Raw genomic sequence first — 25,643 nt, forward strand, 5'->3', positions numbered from 1 at the left:
ATCTGCTAACAGGGCAATCATTTTCCATTATCTAGATGCAATGTATATCTAGATCTGAGGCAATGAAAATCCCTTTAGAACATATGTTCTGTTCACCGCACACAGACTACCTTAATTCTCAACTAAGAGTTTTTACTGATCCCTAAACTTGCTACCAAGAACAAAAGCAAAATGAACATTTTGCCTAACTAGCTAGCATTTTATCTAACTACTTAGAATGTTTAAATTCAAATTCCTTTACATGTGAAACACAGCTCTTCAGGGTCTGAACTTTTCTTCCCCCCACAACCTTATCTATCTCCCAATCACTTCTTGCATTTTATACCCCAACACCTGAACTACTTACAATTCCCTAAACACAATAGTATTCATCTTGCCTCCCTGTTTCTTCACAACACATGCGCCATATCTACCTGGATGTTTGTCCCTTGCCTTCCCTTAACGGGTTAACTCTTACTTCTCCATCCAAGATAAACTTTTTTTTTTTTTAACTTTAGAAATTTTCTATCACTTCCCAAATCTGAGTTTCAAGCACTCACCTGTCCCTTTAAACTGAGAGCATCCTCTTCTTGTATTCCTAACATCCACAGTTTAGGGGAGAGCAAAAGTATTCACTATGCATATTCAGAACTTTACAAACAGAAAGTACTTTATAAGTATTTGCTAATAATGTACATGATTTCTGATAAAATACATTAAATGTAGATTTAGTCAATATTGAATGTGAGGAAGTGTTTTAATTAAACAGAATTAAAATACAAGTGGAACAACTGGATGGCTCAGCCTGTGGAGCATGTGATTCCTGATCTCAGGGTTGTGAGTTGGAGCCCCACATTGGGCATAGAGATTACTTAAAAATAAAATCTTACAAAGAAATAAAATAAAATATAAGTGAGATGGGAGAAGTGGTCATTTGATAAGCAAACAAACACATGCTAAAATTCTTTGTTAGAACTATTTATAGATTCCAGCTGGTTTTATTTTTGTATTTATATTTGTATGTGTATGTGTGTGCGTGTGTGTTTGCTCAGCACACAAAAATCTTTTGTTGTATCATAAAGAGATAATGTATTTTGAGTAACTATTTCACATTTATTATTTCCTGAAAGTACCATTTTACATTACTATACAGTTGTATTTATATTATGTACAAGGTACATGTGAAGCTCCTCCAATTAATCACAAAATAGCAGAAAGGAAAAATAAGAATGAAGAAAATAACATACGGATATTATTATCTTTTAAAATGAGCAAAAATACCATTCTACTAAAATGTACTCTATCATGAAATGTTTCATAATATTCTACATGAATACTAAAGATGTATCTCTTAACACATGAACTCTCCTACAATATAATACAATATATTTACTGGTTAGATGGCCAGAAATTACTGCCTAGATCCCCTCTTCAAAAAGTTTCTCAGTTTGTAACTGAGTTACTAGTTTCTCCCATCCCCTATCCAAAAATAATTTAACCAAGTTAATGATCAGGAGGATAAATGTGTTCCATGAGATCAGAAGTGTTTTTTTTATTTTAATTTTCATTAGTTCTGTATTTGCAAGTTCTTTGTTTAGGTGTAGAAGCCTTCATAAATATTAAGATTTTGTGTGTGTATATGATTCTAACTATTATATGTCTAACTAATACCTTATCATACATTGTGGGCAACATGTCATCTGAACATTCTGTAAAATTTGTTAAAATACAAAAAGAAGAAAATACAATAATAATTTTTCTATTAATTGGGTAGATTGCCAGTAAGGACATAAATATTTAATTTAATAATACAGAAAAAGTCAATTATTAAATATCTCTTAGGATATTCAAGTAAGTAGCTACCAAATTGATCTAATTTATAGAGGTCCAGTTAGAAATGCATTATTATAGTTTAACACATACTAAATAACCACTTTTGTCATCCTAGTCTATAAATCTTCCCCATATTTTATCATAATTATTATTTTACACTGAGGAAAATAAAGGGCTGTATTAAATTATTAGATAACTTCCCCAAATTCAAATAAAAATTTGTAGCACAGCATACATTAGAACAGTATGCTTTCTGAGTTTAAATTACCTGTTCTATTAGACAATGATACCTAAAACGTATGTTGTATGTAATTTCAGTTTTGAAGTGGTTTGCAGAAGAATGAAAAAAAGGTTAAATTTCTGGCAATTGTGAGATAAAATATTTTACTGTTTCATTTATTAGTAGGAAGTTGTTCTAGCCAGAAGTTGTGATAAACATTCAAATTTTCTTCAATGTAGAAAATATGTGAGTAGCTAATTCCTTATTTTATATAATATATTTTACAAAAAGAAACAATCTGTTAAATACAAATTTTATGGAATTGGCACTTAGTAACAGGTGTCAGAAGAATCATGTTATTTTATCTATAAAAACTTCAAAAGAAATAAGCTTCAGAAAGGGATCACATTTTCCTATTAGTTACTGAAACCTGGCTTTTAATTTGATGAACCATGGCAGGAAATACTTTGACATAAAATATAATCACTAACCCTTAGGGAACGAGCCAATTGTACATTTCTTTCAGAATGGTTCTAACAAGATACACATATTTAAGCTATTTCAAGTTTATATAAATTTCATTCCAATGAAAAAAATAATAATGGAATTTGTTTAAAAGTAAAATGTAGAAAGAATATAGATATCCTCACTAAGCAAACTGTTGGTGAATACATTGAAAAACCATTTACTTTGATTTTTTAGTGATAAGTTTCTATATTTTCATCCATTCCATCCATCAACTCTTACTCACTAGAAGTCTGTTTTTCATCAGGCGCTATGCTACCTGTTGGGGATACAAAAATGTTTAGTACACAATTCCTTTCCTCTAGAAAATAAAAGTAAGTGAGCAAAGCAGAGAACTGGTATTTAAACTGGATGGCCTGCAGGTGCCATGATAAAATGGTCTAGAAAGGAAACTGCAAATGATATACGCTTACCTTAAAGCTTATACTTTAACTTAAATCATCCGCTACAATCCTTACTCACTTACCTACAGTGACACTAGCCTCCTTGCTATTTCTCAAGCACACCAGACAAGCTCCTGTCTTGGGCTTGGCTGTTCTTGACATTCTCTTTATCCTGATAATTCCAACACATTTGCAATAATTTTGCTCAAATCACCTTCTCAATGAAATCTACCTTCTCCATAGTGTTTAAATTTTCAACCCAGAAGTTATGTTCCTCGTCCTTTGTCTGATTCCTTGACCTACTCTCTTTCATGGCACTTATTTTAATAACATAATATTATTTACTTTTTGTTTATTTCCTCTGCTTCACTCAGTAGAAATAAGCTACAGAAATGGCCAGATCTTTATCCAAGATTTCCACTTTTTATAACAAGTTGCTAGAACAGTGATGACCTAATGAATGAAGTCACACAATTTTACACTCTTTTGTCAATCTTTGTATGGAAGACACAGCTGTTTTTGTCATTAAATGTGGCTTTAAGGACTGGTGTTCTCCATAACCTTTTTTTTTTTTTGGGGGGGGGGGACAGAGAGAGACAGAGCATGAACGGGGGAGGGGCAGAGAGAGAGGGAGACACAGAATCGGAAACAGGCTCCAGGCTCTGAGCCATCAGCCCAGAGCCTGATGCGGGGCTCGAACTCACAGACCGAGATCGTGACCTGGCTGAAGTCGGACGCTTAACCGACTGCGCCACCCAGGCGCCCCTCCATAACCTTTCTTGAATCAAATTCATCTATACTGTGCCGTTTAAAATTCAGGATTTTATTTAAAGCAGAGAAATGAGAACGAAAAAGTAGGCTACAGTAATATATCTATGTGGAAAATACATCTCAATAGGGTGCTTCAAAAATCTGGAATTGTGAGCATATTATTATTCTGATGTTTCTTTCGGAAATAGGCCTTAACTTTATGATGTATTACTCCCAACACATGTTAGCACAGTAACCACAGGAGATTACAGCTTATATAAAGTCAAAGAATCCCCATAAAATGAAAGCAGGATAATACATGAATGAAATATTTCCTATTTTCTCAGGCTTTGAGAACATTCTGCAATTGTTAGTTACAATGACATACAATATGACAAACTTTCCACACTTGTTGCTTGGCATTGAGGTCAGAATTTTACAAGAAGAAAATTATTTTTACGTTCATAATGCATTCATAACATGTAATACCTAAGTGTATTTTACCTCATTAAATAAGTGTCTATGTCCTTTCTTCTATAATTCTTCTGCTTTTAGAACTTATAATAAATATTTCCTTCTATATATTTCCTTCTATATATCTGATTGATAATGTGTATTATATTTGTAATTAGAAAAAGTAAGCATAACTAAATTAGATTTGACTAAACATCCATTCCAGGGTTAAAAGTATGTGGCCACAGCTAGACAGAGCACCGTTAGATCTCCCTTATTACAGTAGATATAGATCTTAATGACAGCAGACATAAACTTATTTTTAGGAAGAATTTATACTGTCAAAATCCATCTCTGAATTAAGTCAAATTAGAAAGGAATAAGCTATCAAAATGGAAAACTTTAGGATGACTTTTTAAAAAACTATATTGTTATTTGATATTCTATAGCCATTGTACCAAAAGGTGGTACCATTGTACTAAAAGGTGAATTTTTAGAAAGAGGTCAATGACATCATTTGGATTTTACTGTTTGGATGTTTTCCAAGTCATAGAGAGGTATATGTATGTATGTGCATATATATATATATATATATATATATATATATATATATATAATGTCTTCCTTTTGTGGAATGACAAAAACGTTCTTCTTAGTTTCAATACTAGAATCTTGTTTTGTTGTTGTTGTTGTTGTTGTTGTTGTTTCTCTTGAGTAAATGATTTTGTTTTGGAGTTTTGGTAGGTAGGCTGAATAAAGGCTTCCAAGGGTATCTAGATTCTAATTCCTAAAGCCTATACATATTACCTGAAATGGCAAAGGGAAGTTTGAAGATACGATTAATAAAACTGAGATGAGGAAATTATCCTGCATTATCCCGGTGGACACTAAATGTAACCACATATATCCTTATCAATGAGAGACAGAGGGAAATTTGACCACAGAAGAGGAGAAAGGAAAATTATCACAGAAGCAAAGAAATGTGGAAAGATTTGGTGATGCTACACTTATGGAGTTAAAGATGCTGAAGAAAGGGATTGTGAGCAATGACTGCCATTCTAGATGCTGAAAATGATGAGGACATGGTTCCTTCCCTAGAGCCACTGAAAGGAATGTAGGCTTCCCAGTACTGGTTTTGGATTAGTGAAACCCATTTCAGACTTCTGACCTCCATAGCTATTAGACAATATATTTATGTTATTTTAAACCATTAAGTTAGTGGTAATTTGTTATAGCAGCAATAGGAAATTAATGAACATGGTAAATCATGTAACTATTCATGCCAGCTTTTTTGCCTTTGTCTTTCAAAAACTACGATCAAACTGTCATCAGGATTTTAATCAGCACAGTTGGTTGGTCTTAATGACATTTATTTTAATCGCATCTCACTTTACTTTCATCGTCTGTCACTTCTGATTTTCAAGCCTATCTAGTAATATTTGTTGAATTGTATGCATTTTGTATGCATTATATAAGGTCACCCAAGGCATCCAACAATTTCATTTGCTTTCTTTGATTTTCTTTCTTACCATTTTCATCTTAAGGATCTGGAACTTTGTGATGGATTTCCAAAATATGATGGTTCTTAGTGACCTTTGAAGTATCACACCAAGGGGATTTTTATTTCCCTGTGGCCTGAGGCACTGCCTGGTAGTAAGTTAAGGACTTAAGAAGATACTTTAAATCTTATATGCTCTAGAGTACTATTAATGACATGGAAGCAGTAATGCACTAAATATACTGTTATATATTCAGCACAACACAGCAGGTTTCATGATCTATATATTTTACCCTTCCTGCAAAACAGTATTGTGCAGAAAGAATATCAAAACAAATACCCATTGATCATGTACTTTGTGTATATTCTTGTATTCTTAAAGGAAAAAGTATTTATGTTTCTGAAGCATGGCTATGAGCTTGTGCTTATGTAAAGGAGATCAGACATCACTCATAAATTTTAAGAATTTTAACAAATCTCTGCTCTAAATGTCAAAAATATGTATGAGATCCCCATATTTATTTGTAGTTTCATTTGAAATAGTTGAAACTTAAAAACTAAATAAAACCTTTTTTTCTAAGCACATGGACATTCTGCCATATTACCTCCATAATCCTTGTTTTGATTTTCCATTGTTAGGCCTTTGATACACACATGGAGTCCACCCTTATATATAGTATGGAAATCTAGTGATGACAATTTTTCTAAATATATGCTGTATTAATTAATTTAAATGTAAACTGAAAGAGACCAACATTAAACTTATCTTGAAATTATTTAAAAAACATGTTTTTGGTCTGAATTGGCCTCTCAATATTTCCATTATTGTCTTCCTTGTGTGTCTCTAGTTATTGGAATCCTTATTCTTGGTCTTCCAAAGATTTCTAGAAAAGCAGTCAATTTCTCAAACCACTTTTCTGAGCCACAACAAAAGCATGCTAATTCAATGCCATTGCAAAAACTATCACTTAGAATAAATAACCATTTAAACAAACTGAAGTTTTATTTTTCTTCATTATTTGAAGTAAAAAAGAAAAATAATGTGAAAAATTCTAATAGAAAATGCTACTAAATTAGTTTGAATCTTTTAGCCCACTGTTATCCATTTGATAAATTGTCTTTTAAAAACACTAACTAAAAATGTGCTTTCTGTAGATTTTTAATTTACTTTTTTTTTCACGCAGTGAGACATGACAATAGAGAAATTAAATAATTGAAATGAAGAGAAATCCAGGTTAAAATTTAGGAATAACTTCATGATGGGTTGGGAAATTAAATAAACCTGTGGAAAAAGAGGAACCTTGTAAACTCCTCTTATGCGGCAGAAATTGGGTGTTTATTCTCCATAGACAAAATCCTAAGTATGTCATCCTCAGGGTTTAGGGATTTTTGCCTATTTTATTTCTATTGTATCCTTAGCACCTGTACTGCAAATGGGTACCTAAAAGGTGCTCAATAATATGGTGACTAATTGGGGCACCTGGGTGGCTCAGTGGGTTAAGTATCCAACTTCAGCTCAGGTCAAGATCTCATGGGCTGTGAGTTCAAGCCCCATGTCAGGCTCTGTGCTGTCAGTTCAGAGCTTGGAGCCTGCATCAGATTCTGTCTCCCTCTCTCTCTGCCACTCCCCCACTGACATTCTGTCTCTCAAAAAATCAATAAATGTTAAAAAAATTTTTTTTAAATATGGTGACTAATTAAATAAACATGTAATTTTATAGATGGACAGCTGGATTGATGGTTGAGTGGAAGGACTATTCTTTTAAACTCCGTAATTTGATTGATTTCTATGTATTTTCTATGCTTCTATATAATTTCTACACAAAATCTAAAGGGATGACAGTTGGGGCACTCAGCAGGATGGCTGAAAACAGTATGTGATGGAAGTCTAAGGGTCTTGATGAAAGTAAATGAGATTGACTTTTTGATAAGCAAAGAAAAGTTTATTAATAGAAAAAAATATTGACAGAAAGAAAAATAAAAGGAGGACTTGTGCGAGATTCATTTGTTGATTGTGGCAAAACTAGGTTCTATGAAAAAAACCCAAAATATTTCTAATATCACTTACTAATAACGTTGATAAATCTCAGACATATTGTCTGAAGCAAAATTATAGTCTTAAGAGTCTAGTCGTTTCTCTAGATGAAGAGATGAGTAAAATTATATGAGTATATGTAATACATATGCACATAAAATATACAAGCATATATATAGTCATTCAGTATGTATCCATGACATAAAACTAGTAAGACATATGAATTATTTAACATCATCTAATTAGCATTTCAGAGCACACACAATTTCCTTGGGAGGATCTTTCAAAGATTAAATATAATTTCTTTCCTCAAAAAGATGACAAGCTAATCATTAGTTCATACCAAAATGGCATCACATGAGCTATTTTAAATAGCAATTATTCATCAGAACAGAGTTTAAGAGAAAACTAGATTTCATTGAGTTTGAAATCTAAGCAGGAAAACAACATACCACTTTGTAAATAAATGCATTACTTAAAGAAAAAAAGAACCATAAAATCTCAATTAAATTCTACTAGCCAGGGGTGCTTGGGTGGCTTACTCGGTTGATTGGCCGACATCAGCGTAGGTCATGATCTCACAGCTTGTGAGTTCGAGCCCAGCATTGGGCTCTGCACTGACAGTTCAGAGCCTGGAGCCTGCTTCAGATTCTGTGTCTCCCTCTCTCTCTCTGCCCCTCCCCTACTCACACTCTGTCTCTGTCTCTCTCTCTCTCAAAAATAAACATTAAAAAAAACAAAAACAAATTACTAGCCAAATGTTTTTTCATCCCTTTTTGATAAGAAAGTGTAAGATATCTGTTTATTCATTTTTTAAATACATAAAATTGTTATGGTAGGAAGAAAGCATTAATCACCATTAATTTCAGTTCTATTATTCTTTATCTATCTGGATCTGCTTTTCTCAAAGTTCTGTTCTTAATTAAAACTCAGTCAACTCTCTGATGAAGTTTGTGACTTTAGCTTAACATCAGCTAATTGCATGAACAATTCAACAAGGTATATTCATACAAAAAAGCACACCGACAATAATGAACATGGATGAAGGTTCACATTACAGGCAGATGATGGGGATTACTAGTTTTAATCACTGTTCTAAGAACTGTTTCACTTGAACCACTACAAACTTTATATGAATACAATAAAATCATTACTGATTTTACCATATTTATAAATTTAAAAATAAAACCTTTGAATTTTACCTAACCATTCATATCAAATATGAAATAACTAATTTCTCATCATTTTTGTAATATATTTGTCTTATGTTTCATTGTGATCTCTGAAATGTGCTCTTAATTCTTTCTAACAGCTTTTGAAATGTCAAATCATTAAAATTATAATGGATTAACAATAAACTTCTTCTGAATACAAACCAGACTAAAATTATGGTATGTTATGTGCCTTTGCCCCAGCATCGTCTTTTCACTAGGGAAATATCTATGATCTATTATGAGTAATCCAGTCCTTTTATAGATTTAACATGCACAGATTTAGTTGTTGTGGAAATACCATCTCATGATATAAAATTCATCTATTCATTAATACATCCGTCGAATAAGTAGTATTAAATACCTATTAAGAGCACTGGATGAAAGCACAAAGGAATCTAACAGATACTAATATGATTTATGGAATTTATAGTCTTGGAGGAAGAAATATATACTAAGCAATTAATTATACAAAAAATGTGTATTACAAATGTTTGTGACTAAGTGCCACAAAGAAAAAGAAAATTAAAAAAAAGAGGAATTTTTTTTTGAAAGATAATGGGAGAAGATGCATGGTTAAGGTTAGAGAATCAAAGGAAGATAAGTCTGATATTTAAACAGATAACTGTGGGTGAATAAAGGGTTTAGTCAAATCAAGCTTAAGCCAAAGAGTATTCCAGACACAGGACAGAATGTCTGTTAAAGTCATTAAAAAAAAAAAAGTTGGTATTTGCTGAAAGGAGATCCATATGTGATGTAGCCAAAATGTGTGACCAACTTAGTGACCAACTCAACAAGTACATATAGTAGAACTGCATTAGATGTAATAAATTCTACTAGTCTACTCAGACTGCCATAACAAAATACTACAGACAAGGGGGTTTACTACAGAAAAAAAATTTTTTTTTACAGTTCTCGAGGCTGGAAGTCCAAGATCAAGGTGTTATCAAGGTTTGGCTTCTCCTGAGGCCTCTCTCCTTGCCTTGAGACAGTTGCTTCCTTCCTGTGTCCTCACCTGGACTTTTCTTTGTGATCAGGCATCCCTGATGTCCCTTTTGTGTTCAGACTTCCTCTTCTGATAAGGACACCAATCAGGTTGCATTAGGACCCACTCTTGGCCTCATTTCAACTTAATCACTTATTTTAAGTCCCCCATCTCCAAATACAGTCACATTCTGAGGTACTAGGGTTTAGGGCTTTACCATATGAATTTTCCGAAGACATGATTTAGACTATAACACAAACTTTTTTATATGTGGCATAAAACTAAGCCAAATACATGAGAATAATTTCAGAGTCCTACTCTCTCTTCCCCACCTTTTTCTCAACATGGAAGTTAAGAAAAAAGAGTAAAGTATGGAAAATAAAATGTATAAGCTATAAAAAATTACAGAAAAACAGAACATGTTAATCATCAACTGTATATAGATATATCCTGAAAATAATGAGATCAGCAAAACCATCTGTTTTCAATAAAAACAGGGTGATAGTGGGTAAAAAGTTGAAATAGATTTGCATATACAAAAAAGAGGCAAGCCTTTTAATAAATCTGTTTGATGCCACAAAACATTTTTCTTGCGGAGTCAGGGCTTTTATTCATAACTGTGAAAACAAAAAAAGTATCTGAAATAACACATAGGTCAGCTCATGCAGTGTACAGAACACCAAATATTCTTTAATGCAAGGGTCTGAAGTGATGAATGCACTTTTAAAAAACAAAATAACAAATATATATTACCATTTTTATTAACAGACATATTAAAAAAACAGTACTCAAACTAAGTAATTTCCAAAAATGAAAACTTGATTTTGGTATGGTCAAAACAACTACCAATACTGAAAAATTTTGTATGAGAAGTTTCTTTTAACATAGCTTAATTTTATCTCAGACTCAGTTTAAAATTATTAGTTGAATATAAAAAATATAGAGGAATAGTGAGATTAAGCCTTTCAGTGGAACAAAATCAAGCTTAATATTAAGTGAAATTAATCAAGCGATATATTGATGGTAAACATAAAAATTCATTCATTAAATTGGGCCCACTGCTATGATGGATAACAAAGGATAGCAAATGAAATATAAAAGTAACATCCATAGTATCAAATCTCATAGTTCACTAGAAAAATCTAATAAATATAAAACAATTAAAGAATAACTAAAACTATGACAAATTTACTGACCTTAAATACAAAAGGTCACCAGAAAAAAGAATCCTCCTTCCTTCAATCTATCTTTTCCCCCTTTTGTTTCTTCTCTCCTTCATTTACTTCCTTTTAAAGTCATTCACCTAAGTCTATATGAGAAGAATCACGGTAGAGACTCAAAATAAAATCTGACCCATATAAAACATCTGTTCTCAAAAACTTACATTATAATAGGGAGTCGTCACAGCAATCTTTATCACTATGGTAACTGTTCCCTCTTCTAATTGATATTTACCTTTCTTAACATCCTCACCTGGCAAAAAGTTCACATTCTAATGAGGCACTAATATAAATTAAAATATATTTTATAATAAAAAGTGAAAAATGTTGAAAGAGGTTATTGTCAAGGAGAATGACTGATTAATGTACCTTTCTTATCAGGAAGAATCAGCATAACAATATCTTGAAACTATGTCCCAGGAATAGAACTTTGAAATTTAAGAGATATTCTAGGTGAAAAAGAGAAGGGAGAGTTCTATTTATATCAATATTTAGAACTAGATCATCAGGAAACAAACACACTCATAGAACATTAAACGATGTGTAATGTAAAATGTATTTCTGAAATAGCAAGTGATAGAAAATATGTATGAGTACACAAAAAGGAAAGGAAATACACCAGTGGAACAGAGAAAAATAAAGTACGAACACTGTGACAATGTTAACTTCTTGGGGTGACTGCATCTGGGTAACCAAATGATTGGTTAAAAAAAAATGGGCATCACTTTGGGCCCATATAAAGTGAGACTTGAACATGGCACTCTTACATGCAAGTGTAATAGCAAAGCTACATTGAAGCCCTACAACCTCAGTGAATGGCTGGATTAAGAAACTAAATCTCTTACCAGCACAGAAAGAGACAAAGGAGATCTGATTCTCTAGTTCTAAGGCCCAGCATAACAAGTTTTTACATTCTATTCATAACAAGACAGCAAACTTCCTTTATGTTTTAGGTTCACCTGTATGTTCTCTGGACTTTCCAATAAACCTCAGACAGAAATATTAACCTAAAACATCATTACATCAGGTCATACCATATGGGCAGCTGACAGAAGTAAGCCTAAAACCACTGTGGAGATTGTTCCAGTTTTTCCGTAAAGACTATTTAAATTTAAAAATAAATTTAAAGTAAAAAGCATAAACATTCAATAATCCTTCAAAAGTGAAAGTCAGAAGACAGAATGGATTGAAAAACTAGAAAGCCCAAAACTTCAAAGAATAAAATTATCTGATAGATACTAAGATATTTATGAAACAATAAAAAATATTTTGTGAAAAGTATCAGTATGAAAAGAGTTGAATGAAACATAAAATAAAACAGAAATAAAAAAATTATAATTAAAAATGTTTTCCATATGCATATTTTTAAATGTGGGAAGATAGAGTTGACATACTTTTCTCTCCCTAATTATATATGGTCACATTACATATAAAACAAATACAAAAAAAAATCTGAAAGGTAGAGAAAAAGAAGGCAGTCTAGGTAGAGACATTAGGATGTAGGGAATGACAATGATAAATTCCTTTCGTTTTCCATTTGCCTCATATATCCCAAGCTTGGAGCTTAAGAAGCCAGCAGCTTGTCAACTCCAACAGTTATACAAATAAAAGCTCCAACAAAAGTCTTTTCTCTATGTTCAAAAGACCAGAAAAAGAGCAAACTTGAAAGAGAGAAACTATTTTGGTGACAACCATTCTGTTCTAGCCAAATGCCACCACAGAAAAAATTGTTGCCCCACCCCATTCCCATACACATACCCGCCAACACACGACTTCACTCTGTCCATGCTGTGACAAGGTATCCAAACCCTCTGCCATCCTAGTCTGAGAAAAGCCTGAATAGGGACCCAGAATTTTTATTTCCATCTATATAATGTGACAAGACCTTCTGGAGAGCATGTACTTCCACCCCCATCCAGCAGGAAAGACAGTGCTTCCACTCCATGCTGTGGTGGTGTCAGGGCAGGTCTGGTGGTGAGGCAACTAGGCTTTTACCACCACCCAACCAGAACAAACCCACAAAGACCACATTGAGAATGGGGACCATGTGGAGAGCTGAAACTCCTGGCCTCGTGTGGCAGTAACAGGAAGGAGGCCTCCCCTCCTGGTTGTCAACAGGACAAGTGATTGAAAGAAGGACTTCTATAAAAGTGATGAGGTAACGCCCGGGCTTCTCACTTTCTCTTTTGCTGCTGGAGAGGTGTCAGAAAAATATAATAAATAGAAGTGCTCATTTTTTCTGACTGAAACAAAATTATTTGTAGGGTCTCATAGGGCATTTTTGGTACATATAACTTGTTTTGGAGACCACCTGTTTTTTTTTTTTTTTTTGCTGGTAATGTGGTCAGGAGTAGTAACCTTCTACTTAACAAATAATTACTGAATGGATTATTGAAAAGACTTTAAAAGTACATTAGTATGCAAAAATAAAAAACAATAATAGTAATTTTTCATCTTTTAGTTACATTTCTTGCAAATTGTTACTAATAAAGGCCAATGAAAAAAAGGAAGTGAAAAAAGACAGCTTATTAACATTTTTTTTACTAATAAAATCATCAGACTGCTACATGGGTATGAATAAAACATAAGAAATGTGTGAGCTACCAATGTATTATATGGCTAACCAGCATTATAGTTCAATACGGTCCTGCCTAAACGAATATGAATGTAGCTCATCAAGACGATCCAAAATGAGATAGGTATTAAGGAATGATAAAGATAAGCCATCTGTTTTCATTCTCATAAAAATTAATGTGCTAAACAGGAAATTTAGGAAGAAATTAATTTTACATAATAGTCATTTCCTCAGTGTTCAACTTGAGGCTATAACAAAATACCACAGACTTGGTGACTTGAAACAATAAACATTTATTTTTCCCAGTTCTGAAGATTGTGACATTCAAAATGAAGGTAGTACTAGAGGAGTTGGTTCCTGGTGAAAACCTGCTTCCTGGTTTGCAAATGTTTGCATTTTGTTCTACTATGTTCCCACATGGCAAAGAGAGCTATCCCTGCTTCATGTAACAGCCTTTTTTAAAACCCAGGAATTCTGTTTCGATGGAGCCGAAGAATAGAACCAAGGAACAAGGTTAAAAGCAGCAGAGGCACCAAGTTTATTAGGGTGAGAATGAAACAAAAGAAAAAGACTCCCGCTACTTGGGAAGGGCTCCTTGAGGAGAAGGAGGCTAAGGAGTCCTGTAGGGAAGGCTTACATGGGTTACAGTGGGGGGTACATTTTGAGGGGAAGCTACTGTGTAGCTGCTAAACCAAGATGCGGTCTGGGAAGGTTTGTTCCAGGAAGCAGGTGTTTCAGAAGGCCTGGTACTTTCTGCTTTGTTGTAAATAAGGGGCCACCTATCCCTAACTGTCCAAGGTCAGGCTGTCTCCTGTCTCACTCCTCTTACAAAGATACTAATACGATGGGGGCCGCACCATCATGAACTCATCAAAACCTAATTACCTCACAGATATCCCACTTCCAAACACCATTGCACTGGGGTTCAGACCTGTTTTAACATATGAATTCTGGGGAAACACAAACATTAAATCCACAACACTCAGAAAACACATGTAAGAAACAGAATATAAGGGTATAATTACAGAAGAGTTTTAATATCACTTGGAAGAGAACATAATAACTAATCAAAGAAAAATCAACTTCACTTGTTACCTGAAGCTTTCTGTTGATTTTGAAATATAAATAATTACACTGTTCCTATTTTCTAGTAGAACATATTACAATATGTTCATGAACATTAAAATACCAGGGCATAGGTTGTGTGTTTCAACATTTTACATTTTCTTTTTGTCTCTTATGTTTTCCTTTTTGTTAGCTTTTAATTATTTTAAAAAATTGGTTTGCTTAATTGTTTACTTTTCTTAATTATTTTAATAAATATATGTAATTATACAATATAATCATAATATCAGATAAATATAATTTTCATAGAAAATGTTCCTTAATTTTCTGTATTTAATGTATATTCTCATTATTTACTTTTAGAATATTAACTATTTTCCTTTACTACCTCAGTTTGTACATTTTAACCTGCTTATATCTTGAAAAGTTTATGGTATGGTTTTTCCTGTGTACAACAATTTTCGATTTAATCAACCTGAGATTATAAAAATTCCTGATTCGTCTATGGTAACAATATCAGTATTTTCACTAAATTAGTAAACGTTCAGAATCCCAGGATAATAGGCCTAGCCTTAATGCATATGATTTTGGATCTAATTAACACAACTGACATCCCATGTTGGAATATTCATTTTAATTAAATTAAAAACTGCCTACTCTTATATGGTTGAAGAAATCCAAAAGATATTGCATGACAAACATAAAATGTGTTTTAAAAATACACTGAGTAGTATTTATCTCAGGGACTTCTGAAAAAGATAGTGCATAAGATACTAATTTTTAAGGAACTGTGTGATTTTTATTCCTAGTCATCATATTAGAGAAGACCAAGATATTCATCTACCTTTTGTCTTTGAAATTTCTAATCCTTAACAGGTAAAACTGTCAATTCAACTTAACAGATTCAATTTTCCATCTATACCCTCAGTATCCACATTAGAAAGGATACTCTCCTGTTTTCAAATATGAAAAACTCATTCATGTAACTTATTGAATTTTCATGTTTCAATTATTCAAAAACTATTTGAATATCCTATCACTACTGCTGTAATTTACAACTTCTCTGATTCGCAACTCCACTTTGTTCTTCTGTAATATACCTCTACATCTAGTTTCTTTGGTTTTTCTCTTATCATACTGCTCTGCAATCGTTTTGTCTTTCTCTTGTATTATAATATAATTTCCTTCAGGGAAGAACAAAGTTATTATGAATGAGTTCTTCACAAATGAAAACAGAAGTCATATATGTGGACACTGAAGGTAAAGATGAAAATTAGGTGCAACCTTCATGGAAAAACAGTGCCAAGAATGGAGGCTGGGAGTAAAAGTAAAAAAAAAAATCAAATGAATGACAACAACAAAAAAGGAAACTTGTCCAATCATCACTTGCCTCTAAGTCTAATGATGATCGCAATTTTCATTTTAGAGGACACTTCAGATGTTTGGTTGAGCAACCCATTCAAATTAAGATGCACAGAGAATCTGTTAAAACGGTAAAATGAGCATAACTATACTTCCTCTAAAACTGAACTAATATTACCAGAACAGCACAAAATGAGACAGAACTGTTAAGCAGTTAGAAGAGAAACTTCAAAGAACATGGATAAATATAATCAATTTAGCACAGAAATATAAATAAATAAGCTGATTTGCTGGAAAATACTAATATCAGAAATTAGGGTGAGATCACTGAACATAAAAGAGAAAAGATTTTTGTTTAGACAATTCTGTTTAAGAAACAGACAGATGGTTAACTAGATTTATTGTGGGGATCATTTCATAATGTATAAAAATATTAAATCACTATGATGTACATCTGAAACTAACAGGATATTGCATATCAATTATATTTCAATTTTAAAAAATTAAAATTAAAATTAAAATGACATTTTGTACACTTCACAAGAACTCTCTGGATGCCCAAGAATATTTCACAAATACATGCAGGAGAATAATGAATCAGAGTTTCTAACAGATCGCTACAACTAAAAAATAAATAAAGCACTTATTTCTCCATATCCCATTCCTGTTCCTCTATAATTGGGTAACAACTTTATCTCAACCAAGCAAAAGATTAGAAGCTAATTTTGGGGGAAGAAAAATGGGGTATTTGGGTGAATCAGTCTGTTGAGTGTTGGAATCTTGATTTCTGCTCAGGTCATTATCCCACAGTCATGGGATCAAGTCCCCATTGGACTCAGGGCTGAGCATGAAGTCTGCTTAAGATTCTCTCCCTCTGCCACCCTCCCTCCCCCTCTTTAAAAAAAATAGAATAATAAGAAGAAACCAATTCTATAGAGAGTGAATTAGAGGGACGCAGAACAGGTAGATGCAAGGCAAAGCTGACGGTGTTTTCTGAGGAATGGAATTAAGTAAAATTCGAGATAGCCAATGTTGAATTCTTTAAGCCATCTTTAAATGCTAGGATTTTGAAAAGTTCTGAAAAATGTATATGTTACTGTGTCATACATGCATATGAGAGAGAGGGGCAGAGAGGGAGAGAGAGAGACGGAGGGAGTGTTTTATAGCAACACTGATTGTAAATGAGAATTTATACTGAAGTATGTCCAAATGTGCATCTGTGCAGCTACTTGTTTACCTGATATTATTTGTAGTTGTTTAATATATCCAGAATTCAATTGTGATAACATATATTTGCAATAATGCTTACTTTGTTTAGTAAGATTCTGACATTAAAACACACGTAGGGCTACATATTGCAATGTAAGATTGATTATCCTTGTAAATTTATCTTTAAAATGCAGATATAGCTCTGGTAGCTCTGAGTAGAAATGAAATTGTCTCTTGCTAAAACCACCTGAGGATGAAATTAAACATATTTTAACTGGGCTATACCCACAGGAGGTCTTTGAAGAGTCTGTTTGTATAGGAAATGTATGAATTGCTTTTCTTACCTCCTGAGGTGATCCATGATGATGACCTCTATTGAAAAAATACGTGCTTTATAGCTTCCCCAGAGTAGAGGAAGTACCAAAAAAAAAAAAGTAAAATAAATAAAACCTTAGCCTCCAAAAAGATTTCGAATGAGAGAGTTTGTCAAATAAACAAGTTTTTAGTCATTGTAAGTCATCAACTATTAATTAGGGTGCATGCTTTCTATGGAAGGGTTTGTCTTATTTTTGTAAATTTATTTTTTCAAACATTTTTGCATCTTGGAAGACATTTACCTAACCTATACAGCTTTGACCACTGATGCACCAAATTATTAAATAAAAATAACCTACCACTGATTAGTGTAAAAGTTAATCATCAGAACCAATAATATGGTTATTTATGGTAAGATATACATTGAAATAAAAATAACATAAATATAGTATGTTAAAGCTCATTATAATACCCACGACATACAATTTTAAATTTTGTTTGGGTACTCATATGAAAGTGTTTTCCTCTACATAATTCATGGAAGTAAAGTGCTGGGTGTATTATTTCATACTAGTTACTATACTACCATAGAGAAATCATGAATAGTGTTAACTAATCCCTCTTTAGTAAATTGAAGCTCTGTTGCTTTATCCTATTTCGGCCAAATATTTCAGCCGAATATTACATTATTTATATTTTTGCTGAAGTATATGAATATTGGGAGCATAAGTAATATTAATGGAGTAAAGTTTAATGGAAAAGCCTGATCAATATCTAATTGCTCTGCCCATATATAATGTATTGAATTACAAACTTTAATATAATAAGCTATAAAATGTCTCAAATGAAAATTTACAAAATATATACACAAGTGTGTAATAACTTCAAAGAGCCAAAATATGTTAAAATTTATGAAATTTAATTTCTGCATACTGTTCAAATTAAATCAAATGCAATCAACAAATATGGTACCATTTTTATGTAGGCCTAAGGCAAAAGCATTGGAAGGAGACTACTCAACATTCAGATGTTGGAGGAGCCAAGATAGCAGAACAGCATGGAAGTTTTTGTGTGTCTCGCGTCGATGAAATACAGCCAGACCAACACTAAACCATCCTACACACCTAGAAAACTGACTGGAGAATTATCACAAGAATCTGCACAACCTGAACCACAGAATTCATCAGGTACGTGGCGGGAGAGGTGAACTTGGGGAGAGAGAAGCCAGCAGTGGGCAGGGAGCTGCTTTTGCAAGCTGATAGAGGACGGAGACTGGGGTGGGGGTGGGGGGACGACATGGGAAAAGCACCTCTCCCCAAAAGCGGCTGGAGAGAAAGTGGAAAATTGGAAACAGCCACAGGGACTAAACTAAAAAGGGAGAAAGGAGAAAGGAGAGGGTTTAAATTCCATTAAGACTGTGAACAAGGGGAGCACAAAGTCTGCAACTCCACAGCTCAATACCTGGCGGTGCTCTGGTGGGAAGGGCGAATGCCCAGGAACAGAGTGGGGTCCGGGAGGTTCTCGGGCTGCAAGGGGAAAAGCAGTTCCATGGCTGGAAGGAAATTTGGTAGAGACTGTTGAAGCCACCTGGTCCCAGCAGACCCCAGAAGGCGGCCACATTCGCTGGTGCTGGAACAAGGTCATTAAGGGTGAAGCCTGGTGCCAGATGTGTGTGGTGATTTTCCATTATCCCTGAAAAGCTGCAGCTACACTATCTCACAAACTTTTTCTGGGGCAGGCTGGCACCTGGCCGCAGTCTCGGGGCACTGGCAGCAGGAGGGTCCCACAAGCGTTCCTGGGTGCAGCCGGCATTTGGGCTGCAGAGGGGTGGAACGGGTCAAAGCCGCAGTCCTTCAGAAGTAAGGGGACAGGGAAAACAGCCACATCTGAGACAAAACTCAGGAAAGAGGTACTGCGTGGGGCTTGGTCATGGACAGTGAAGAAGCGGGGAGTGGAGGAGAGTTGAAGACAGAGGACAGGTGTGTGATTGCTGACTGGAGAGAACAGAGTTCCAGTACTAGAGACTGGGTAGCTGGGTGACACCATTTTCACCACTCCCAAGCATGCATATATGCACCTATGAGCCCTGCAACAATCCACCCCAGTAGGCTAGCAGCGCCATCTAGTGGAGAATGGAGCTGTTACAATGAGCCCCGCCCAACTGGGCCAACCTCGCTCTTCAAGACCACAAGTCTCACCGCCTACTACATTTATGGACTATAAAGCGCTACATAGTCTGACTTCTAGGGAAAAATGAAGTAATTTCAGTCCTATTTCAATCTGTTAGCAGGTTCATCTATTCAATTTTCTTTCTTTTTTTTCTCTTTTACACATCTTTTCTTTTTCTTGAATATAGAAAGAGAATTCATTTTTATTTTCAATTTTTATTAAAAATATTTGTCTTTAATTTTTTTACTATGTTTTTTACATTTGTGTAATTTTTTAAAGCATGATGGAGTCTTTTTTTTAATTTTTTTTAACATTTATTTATTTTTGAGACAGAGAGAGACAGAGCATGAACGGGGGAGGGGCAGAGAGAGAGGGAGACACAGAATCAGAAGCAGGCTCCAATCTCCGAGCCATCAGCCCAAAGCCCGACGCGGGGCTCGAACTCATGGACCACGAGATTGTGACCGGAGTTGAAGTCAGACGCTTAACCGACGGAGCCATGCAGGCGCCCCTGTGTAATTTTTTTCCAAATTCTATTTTACTTCCATCATTTTATTTTAGTCTACTAAAATGTATTCACTTTTTCAAATTTTCAAATGATTTCTTTTTTTCTATTTTTCTTTTCTTTTTCTTGAATACAGAAAGAGAAAAAAATCATTTTTATTTTTAAGTTTTAATAAAAATATTTTTCTTTAATTTTTTCTACTATATTCTTTACTTTTGTGTAATTTTTTTTTAAATTCTATTTTACTCCCATCATCTCATTGTAGTCTACTTCAGTGTATTCATTTTTCAAATTCTCAAGTGATTTCCTTCCCCCCCCCTTTTTCTTTCTCTAATCTGTCAAACCACTGTCAACACCAAGACCAAAACACACCTAGGATCTAGCATCATTTATTAGATTTTTTGTCTGTGTATGTTTTTAATTTTTTAACTTTAATATGTTTTTAATTTTAATTTTTTATTTTAATTTTTCTACCTCATTAATTCCTTTTCTACCTTCAAAATGACAAAACGAAGGAATTCACTCTGAAAGAAAGAGCACGAAGAAACAACAGCCAGACATTTAACCAACACAGATATAAGCAAGATGTCTGAACCAGAATTTAGAATCACAATAATAAGAATACTAGCTGGAGTCGAAAATAGATTAGAATCCCTTTCTGCAGAGATAAAAGAAGTAAAAAATAGCCAGAATGAAATTAAAAATGCTAAAACGGAGCTGCAATCACGAATGGATGCAGCGGCGGCAAGGATGGACAAGGCAGAACAGAGAATCAGCGATATAGAGAACAAACTTATAGATAATAATGAGGCAGGAAAAAGAGGGAGATGAAGGCAAAAGAGCACGACTTAAGAATTAGAGAAATCAGTGACTCATTAAAAAGGAACAACATCAGAATCATAGGGGTCCCAGAAGAGGAAGAGAGAGAATTAGGGGTAGAAGGGTTATGTGAGCAAATCATAGTGGAAAACTTTCACAACCTGGGAAAAGACACAGACATCAAAATCCAGGAAGCACAGAGGACCCCCATTAGATTAAAAAAGAAACCGACCATCAACAAGGCACATCATAGTCAAATTCATAAAACATTCAGGCAAGGAGAGAATCATGAAAGCAACAAGGGAAAAAAAAGTCCCTAACCTACAAGGAAAGACAGATCAGGTTTGCAGCAAACCTATCCACAGAAACTTGGCAGTCCAGAAAGGAGTGGTGGGATATATTCAATGTGCTAAATCAGAAAAATATGCAGCCAAGAATTCTTTATCCAGTAAGGCTATAATTCAAAATAGAAGGAGAGATAAAAAGTTTCCCAGACAAGAATTAAAGTAGTTTGTGACCATAAACCAGTGCTGCAAGAAATCTTAAGGGGGACTCTCTGAGGGGAGAAAAGATGAAAATATACATACATACATACATACATACATACATACCAAAAGCAACAAAGATTAAAAAGGACCAGAGAACGCCACCAGAAACTCCAACTGTACAAGCATCATAATGGCAATAAATTCATATCTTTCAGTACTCACTCTAAACGTCAAAGGACTCAATGCTCCAATCAAAGGATATAGGGTAACAGAATAGATAAGAAAACAAGATCCATCTATATGCTGTTTACAAGAGACCCACTTTAGACCTAAAGACACCTTCAGATTGAAAATAAGGGGATGGAGAACAATCTATCATGCTAATGGCCAACAAAAGAAAGCCGGAGTGGCCATACTTATGTCAGACTATCTAGACTTTAAAATAAAGACCATGTCAAGAGATGCAGAGGGCATCATATCATAATCAAGGGGTCTATCCACCAAGAAGACCTAACAATTGTAAACATTTATGCGCCAAATGTCAGAGCACCCAAATATATAAATCAATTAATCACAAACATAAACTCTTTGATAGCAATACCATATTAGTAGGAGACTTCAACACCCCACTCACAGCAATGGACAGATCATCTAATCAAAAATCAACAAGGAAACAATGGCTTTGAATGACACACCAGACCACATGGACTTAACAGATATATTCAGAACATTTCATCCTAAAGCAGCAGAATATACATTCTTCTCCAGTGCACATGGAACATTCTCCAGATAGACCACATACTAGGATACAAATCAGCCCTCAGCAATTTCAAAAAGTCAAGATCACACCGTGCATATTTTCAGACCACAACGCTATGAAACTTGAAATCAACCACAAGAAAAAAATTGGAAAGGTAACAAATACTTGGAGACTGAAGAACATCCTACTAAAGAATGAATGAGCTAACCAAGCAATTAAAGAGGAAATTAAAAAGTATATGGAAGCCAATGAAAATAACACCACAACCTAAAACCTCTGGGACACAGCAAAGGCGGTCATAAGAGGAAAGTATATAGCAACCCAGGCCTTCCTAAAGAAGGAAGAAAGATCTCACATATACAACCTAACGTTACGCCTTAAGGAGCTGGAAAAAGAACAGCAAATAAAACCCAAAACCAGCAGAAGACAGGAAATAATAAACATTAGAGCAGAAATTAATGCTATCGAAACCAAAAAACAAACAAGCCAACAAACAAACAAACAAACAGAAAACAGTAGAACAGATCAATGAAACCAGAAGCTGGTTCTTTGAAAGAATTAACAAAATTGATAAACTACTAGCTAGTTTGATCAAAAAGAAAAAGGACCCAAATAAATAAAATCAAGAATGAAAGAGAAGAGATCACAACCAACACATCAGAAATAAAGACAATAATAAGAGAATATTATGAGCAATTATATGCCAACAAAATGGGCAATCTGGAAGACATGGACAAATTCCTAAAAACATATACACTACCAAAACTGAAACAGGAAGAAATAGAAAATTTGAACAGACCCATTACCAGTAAGGAAATTGAATTAGTAATCAAAAATCTGCCAAAAAACAAGAGTCCAGGGCCAGATGGCTTTTCAGGGGAATTTTACCAAACATTTAAGGAAGAGTTAACACCTATACTCTTGAAGGTGTTCCAAAAAATAGAAATGGAAGGAAAACTTCCAAACTCTTTCTAAGAATCCAGGATTACCTTGATTCCAAAACCAGACAGACACCCCACTAAAAAGGGGAACTATAGACCAATGTCCCTGATGAACACGGATGCAAAAATTCTCCACAAGATAGTAGCCAACCGGATCCAACAATACATTAAAAAAATTATTCACCACGACCAAGTGGGATTTATACCTGGGATGCAGGGCTGGTTCAATATCTGCAAAACAATTAATGTGATTCATCATATCAATAAAAGAAAGGACAAGTACCATATGATCCTCTCAATAGATGCAGAGAAAGCATTTTACAAAATACAGCATCCTTTCTTGATAAAAACCCTCAAGAAACTAGGGATAGAAGGATCATACCTTGAGATCATAAAAGCCATATATGAACAACCCAACGCTAATATCGTCCTCAATGGGGAAAAACTGAGAGCTTTCCCCCTAAGGTCAGGAACAAGACAGGGATGTCCACTCTTGCCACTGTTATTCAACATAGTATTGGACGTCTTAGCCTCTGCAATCAGACAATGCAAAGAAATAAAAGGTATCCAAATCATCCAGGGGGAGGTCAAACTTTCACTCTTCACAGATGACATGATACTTTATATGGAAAACCCAAAAGATCCCACCAAAAACCGATAGAATTGATTCATGAATTCAGCAAAGTTGCAGGATATAAAATCAATGCACAGAAATCGGTTGCATTCCTCTACACCAACAATGAAGCAACAGAAAGAGAAATCGAGGAATCGATCCCATTTACAGTTGCACAAAAAACCATAAAATACCTAGGAATAAATCTAACCAAAGAGGTGAAAAATCTATACACTGAAAACTATAGAAAGCTTAGGAAAGAAATTGAAGAAGACACAAAAAATTGGAAAAAGATTCCATGCTCCTGGATAGGAAGAACAAATATTGTTAAAATGTTGATACTACCCAAAGCAATCTACATATTCAGTGCAATCCCTATCAAAATAACACCAGAATTCTTCACAGAGCTAGAACAAATAATCCTAAAATTTGAATGGAACCAGAAAAGATACCGAATAGCCAAAGCAATCTTGAAAAAGAAAACCAAAGCAGGAGGCATCACAATCCCAGACTTCAAGCTATACTACAAAGCTGTAATCATAAAGACAGTATGGTACTGGCACAAGAACAGACACTCAGATCAATGGAACAGAATAGAGAACCCAGAAATGGACCCACAAACGTATGGCCAACTCCTCTTTGACAAAGCAGGAAAGAATATCCAATAGAATAAAGACAGTCTCTTCAGCAAGTAGTGCTGGGAAAACTGGACAGCAACATGCAGAAGAATGAACCTGGACCACTTTCTTACACCATACAAAAAAATAAACTCAAAATGGATGAAAGACCTAAATGTAAGACAGGAAGCCATCAAAATCCTCGAAAAGAAAGCAAGCAAAACCCTGTTTGATCTTGGCCACAGCAACTTCTTACTCAACACATCTCCAGAGGCAAGGGAAACAAAAGCAAAAATGAACTACTGGGATCTCATCAAAATAAAAAGCTTCTGCACAGCCAAGGAAACAATCAGCAAAACTAAAAGGCAACTGATAAAATGGGAGAAGATATCTGCAAATGACATATCAGGTAAAGGATTAGTATCCAAAATCTATAAAGAACTTTTCAAACTCAACACCCAAAAAATAAACAATCCAGTGAAGAAATGGGCAAAAGACATGAATGGGCACTTCTCCAAAGACGACATCCAGATAGCCAACCGACACATGAAAAAATGCTCAACATCACTCATCATCAGGGAAATACAAATCAAAACCACAATGAGATACCACCTGACACCTGTCAGAATGGCTAACATTAACAACTCAGGCACCAACACATGTTGGTGAAGATGCAGAGAAAGAGGATCTTTCTTACACTGTTGGTGGAATGCAAGCTGGTGCAGCCACTCTGGAAAACAGTATGGAGGTTCCTCAAAAAACTAAAAATAGAACTACCCTACCACCCAGTAATTGCACTACTAGACATTTATCCATTTAGGGATACAGGTGTGCTGTTTCGAAGGGACACATGCACCCCCATGTTTCTAGCAGCACTATCAACAATAGCCAAAGTATGGAAAGAGCCCAAATTTCCATTGATCGATGAATGGATAAAGAAGATGTGGTATGTATACACAATGGAGTATTACTTGGCAATCAAAAAGAATGAAATCTTGCCATTTGCAACTACGTGGATGGAACTGGAGGGTATTATGCCAAGTGAAATTAGTCAGAGAGAGACAAAAATCATATGAATTCACTCATATGAGGACTTTAAGAGACAAAACAGAT

The sequence above is a fragment of the Prionailurus bengalensis genome, chromosome A1 (assembly GCF_016509475.1).
Source record: "Prionailurus bengalensis isolate Pbe53 chromosome A1, Fcat_Pben_1.1_paternal_pri, whole genome shotgun sequence".
NCBI classification, from domain to species: domain Eukaryota; kingdom Metazoa; phylum Chordata; class Mammalia; order Carnivora; family Felidae; genus Prionailurus; species Prionailurus bengalensis.